Here is a 6000-nt window from a genome sequence, read left to right on the forward strand (position 1 = left end):
ACTGGTCCTATACACACTGCATCCAGTCACACACTGTATCTACTCACAGACACTGGTCTTATACACATTGCATCCAGTCACACACTGCTCCTATACACACTGCATCCAGTCACACACCTGTCCTATACACACTGCATCCAGTCACACACTGGTCCTATACACACTGCATCCAGTCACACACCTGTCCTATACACACTGCATCCAGTCACACACTGGTCCAATACACACTGCATCCAGTCACACACTGGTCCTATACACACTGCATCCAGTCACACACTGCTCTTATACACACTGCATCCAGTCACACACTGCTCCTCTACACACTGCATCCAGTTACACACCTGTCCTATGAACAATGCATCCAGTTACACACTGGTCCTATACACACTGCATCCAGTCACACACCTGTCCTATACACACTGTATCCAGTCACACACCTGTCCTATACACACAGGGGAGCTGGGACCGTACGCTGCATCCGGTCACACACCGGTCCTATACACACAGGGGAAGCTGGAACCGTACGCAGCATCCAGTCACACACCGGTCCTATACACACAGGGGAGCTGGGACCGTACGCTGCATCTGGTCACACACCGGTCCTATACACACAGGGGGAGCTGGGACCGTACGCTGCATCCAGTCACACACCGGTCCTATACACACAGGGGGAGCTGGGACCGTACGCTGCATCCGGTCACACACCGGTCATATACACACAGGGGGAGCTGGGACCGTACGCTGCATCCGGTCACACACCGGCCCTGTACACACAGGGGGAGCTGGGACCGTACGCCGCATCCGGTCACACACCGGTCCTATACACACAGGGGAGCTGGGACCGTACGCTGCATCCGGTCACACACCGGTCCTATATACACAGGGGGAGCTGGGACCGTGCGCTGCATCCGGTCACACACCGGTCCTATACACACAGGGGGAGCTGGGACCGTACGCAGCATCCAGTCACACACCGGTCCTATACACACAGGGGAGCGGGGACCGTACGCTGCATCCGGTCACACACCGGTCCTATACACACAGGGGAGCTGGGACCGTACGCTGCATCCGGTCACACACCGGTCCTATACACACAGGGGAGCTGGGACCGTACGCTGCATCCAGTCACACACCGGTCCTATACACACAGGGGAGCTGGGACCGTACGCTGCATCCGGTCACACACCGGTCCTATACACACAGGGGAGCTGGGACCGTACGCTGCATCCGGTCACACACCGGTCCTATACACACAGGGGGAGCTGGGACCATACACTGCATCCAGTCACACACCGGTCCTATACACACTGCATCCAGTCACACACCTGTCCTATACACACTGTATCCAGTCACACACTGGTCCTATACACACTGCATCCAGTCACACACCTGTCCTATACACACTGCATCTAGTCACACACTGGTCCTATACACACTGCATCCAGTCACACACCGGTCCTATATACACAGGGGGAGCTGGGACCGTACACTGCATCCGGTCACACACCGGTCCTATACACACAGGGGAGCTGGGACAGTACGCAGCATCCAGCCACACACCGGCCCTATACACACAGGGGGAGCTGGGACCGTACGCAGCATCCAGTCACACACCAGTCCTATACACACAGGGGAGCTGGGACCGTACACCGCATCCGGTCACACACCGGTCCTATACACACAGGGGAGCTGGGACCGTACGCTGCATCCGGTCACACACCGGTCCTATACACACTGGGGAGCTGGGACCGTACGCTGCATCCGGTCACACACCGGTCCTATACACACAGGGGAGCTGGGACCGTACGCTGCATCCAGTCACACACCGGTCCTATACAAACAGGGGGAGCTGGGACCGTACGCTGAATCCGGTCACACACCGGTCATATACACACAGGGGGAGCTGGGACCGTACGCTGCATCCGGTCACACACCGGCCCTGTACACACAGGGGAGCTGGGACCGTACGCTGCATCCGGTCACACACCGGTCCTATACACACAGGGGAGCTGGGACCGTACGCTGCATCCGGTCACACACCGGTCCTATACACACAGGGGAGCTGGGACCGTACACTGCATCCGGTCACACACCGGCCCTATACACACAGGGGGAGCTGGGACCGTACGCAGCATCCAGTCACACACCGGTCCTATACACACAGGGGAGCTGGGACCGTACGCTGCATCCGATCACACACCGGTCCTATACACACAGGGGGAGCTGGGACCGTACGCTGCATCCGGTCACACACCGGCCCTATACACACAGAGGAGCTGGGACCGTACGCTGCATCAGGTCACACACCGGTCCTATACACACAGGGAAGCTGGGACCGTACGCCGCATCCGGTCACACACCAGTCCTATACACACAGGGGAGCTGGGACCGTACGCCGCATCCGGTCACACACCAGTCCTATACACACAGGGGAGCTGGGACCGTACGCCGCATCCGGTCACACACCGGTCCTATACACACAGGGGGAGCTGGGACCGTACGCTGCATCCGATCACACACCGGTCCTATACACACAGGGGGAGCTGGGACCGTACGCTGCACCCGGTCACACACCGGCCCTATACACACAGGGGAGCTGGGACCGTACGCTGCATCCGGTCACACACCGGTCCTATACACACAGGGGAGCTGGGACCGTACGCTGCATCCGGTCACACACCGGTCCTATACACACAGGGAGAGCTGGGACCGTACGCTGCATCCGGTCACACACCGGTCCTATACACACAGGGGGAGCTGGGACCGTACACAGCATCCGGTCACACACCGGCCCTATACACACAGAGGAGCTGGGACCGTACGCTGCATCAGGTCACACACCGGTCCTATACACACAGGGAAGCTGGGACCGTACGCCGCATCCGGTCACACACCAGTCCTATACACACAGGGGAGCTGGGACCGTACGCCGCATCCGGTCACACACCGGTCCTATACACACAGGGGGAGCTGGGACCGTGCGCTGCATCCGATCACACACCGGTCCTATACACACAGGGGGAGCTGGGACTGTACGCTGCACCCGGTCACACACCGGTCCTATACACACAGGGGGAGCTGGAACCATACGCTGCATCCAGTCACACACCGGTCCTATACACACAGGGGGAGCTGGGACCGTACGCTGCATCCAGTCACACACCAGTCCTATACACACAGGGGAGCTGGGACCGTACGCCGCATCCGGTCACACACCGGTTCTATACACACAGGGGGAGCTGGGACCGTACGCCGCATCCGGTCACACACCAGTCCTATACACACAGGGGAGCTGGGACCGTACGCCGCATCCGGTCACACACCGGTCCTATACACACAGGGGAGCTGGGACCGTACGCCGCATCCGGTCACACACCGGTCCTATACACACAGGGGAGCTGGGACCGTACGCTGCATCCGGTCACACACCAGTCCTATACACACAGGGGAGCTGGGACCGTACGCCGCATCCGGTCACACACCGGTCCTATACACACAGGGGAGCTGGGACCGTACGCCACATCCGGTCACACACCTGTCCTATACACACAGAGGGAGCTGGGACCGTACGCTGCATCCAGTCACACACCGGTCCTATACACACAGGGGAGCTGGGACCGTACGCTGCATCTGGTCACACACACTGGTCCTATACACACAGGGGAGCTGGGACCGTACGCCGCATCCGGTCACACACCGGTCCTATACACACAGGGGAGCTGGGACCGTACGCTGCATCCAGTCACACACCGGTCCTATACACACAGGGGAGCTGGGACCGTACGCTGCATCTGGTCACACACACTGGTCCTATACACACAGGGGAGCTGGGACCGTACGCCGCATCCGGTCACACACCGGTCCTATACACACAGGGGAGCTGGGACCGTACGCCGCATCCGGTCACACACCGGTCCTATACACACAGGGGAGCTGGGACCGTACGCTGCATCCAGTCACACACCGGTCCTATACACACAGGGGGAGCTGGGACAGTACGCTGCATCCAGTCACACACCGGTCCTATACACACAGGGGGAGCTGGGACCGTACGCTGCATCCGGTCACACACCGGTCCTATACACACAGGGGGAGCTGGGACCGTACGCTGCATCCGGTCACACACCAGTCCTATACACACAGGGGAGCTGGGACCGTACGCCGCATCCAGTCACACACCGGTCCTATACACACAGGGGGAGCTGGGACCGTACGCCGCATCCGGTCACACACCGGCCCTATACACACAGGGGGAGCTGGGACCGTACGCCGCATCCGGTCACACACCGGTCCTATACACACAGGGGGAGCTGGGACCGTACGCTGCATCCAGTCACACACCAGTCCTATACACACAGGGGAGCTGGGACCGTACGCTGCATCCAGTCACACACCAGTCCTATACACACAGGGGAAGCTGGGACCGAACGCCGCATCCAGTCACACACCGGTCCTATACACACAGGGGAGCTGGGACCGTACGCCGCATCCGGTCACACACCGGCCCTATACACACAGGGGGAGCTGGGACCGTACGCCGCATCCAGTCACACACCGGTCCTATACACACAGGGGAGCTGGGACAGTACGCCGCATCCGGTCACACACCGGTCCTATACACACAGGGGGAGCTGGGACCGTACGCAGCATCCAGTCACACACCGGTCCTATACACACAGGGGGAGCTGGGACCGTACGCCGCATCCGGTCACACACCGGCCCTATACACACAGGGGAGCTGGGACCGTACGCCGCATCCGGTCACACACCGGTCCTATACACACAGGGGGAGCTGGGACCGTACGCTGCATCCGGTCACACACCGGCCCTATACACACAGGGGAGCTGGGACCGTACGCCGCATCCGGTCACACACCGGTCCTATACACACAGGGGGAGCTGGGACCGTACGCTGCATCCGGTCACACACCGGCCCTATACACACAGGGGAGCTGGGACCGTACGCTGCATCCGGTCACACACCGGTCCTATACACACAGGGGGAGCTGGGACCGTACGCTGCATCCGGTCACACACCGGTCCTATACACACAGGGGGAGCTGGGACCGTACGCTGCATCCGGTCACACACCGGCCCTATACACACAGGGGAGCTGGGACCGTACGCTGCATCCGGTCACACACCGGTCCTATACACACAGAGGAGCTGGGACCATACGCTGCATCCGGTCACACACCGGTCCTATACACACAGGGGGAGCTGGGACCGTACGCTGCATCCGGTCACACACCGGTCCTATACACACAGGGGGAGCTGGGACCGTACGCTGCATCCGGTCACACACCGGTCCTATACACACAGGGGGAGCTGGGACCGTACGCTGCATCCGGTCACACAACGGTCCTGTACACACAGGGGGAGCTGGGACCGTACGCCGCATCCGGTCACACACCGGTCCTATACACACAGGGGGAGCTGGGACCATACGCTGCATCCAGTCACACACCGGCCCTATACACACAGGGGAGCTGGGACCGTACTCTGCATCCGGTCACACACCGGCCCTATACACACAGGGGAGCTGGGACCGTACGCTGCATCCGGTCACACACCGGTCCTATACACACAGGGGGACCTGGGACCGTACGCTGCATCCGGTCACACACCGGTCCTATACACACTGGGGAGCTGGGACCGTATGCTGCATCCAGTCACACACCGGTCCTATACACACTGCCTCCAGTCACACACCTGTCCTATACACACTGCATCTAGTCACACACTGGTCCTATACACACTGCATCCAGTCACACACCGGTCCTATATACACAGGGGGAGCTGGGACCGTACACTGCATCCGGTCACACACCGGTCCTATACACACAGGGGAGCTGGGACCGTACGCCGCATCCGGTCACACACCGGTCCTATACACACAGGGGAGCTGGGACCGTACGCTGCATCCGATCACACACCGGTCCTATACACACAGGGGAGCTGGGACCGTACGCAGCATCCAGTCACACACCGGTCCTATAC

The sequence above is a fragment of the Crinia signifera genome, chromosome 1, assembly GCF_055691185.1.
Source record: "Crinia signifera chromosome 1, ASM5569118v1, whole genome shotgun sequence".
Classification (NCBI taxonomy): Eukaryota; Metazoa; Chordata; class Amphibia; order Anura; family Myobatrachidae; genus Crinia; species Crinia signifera.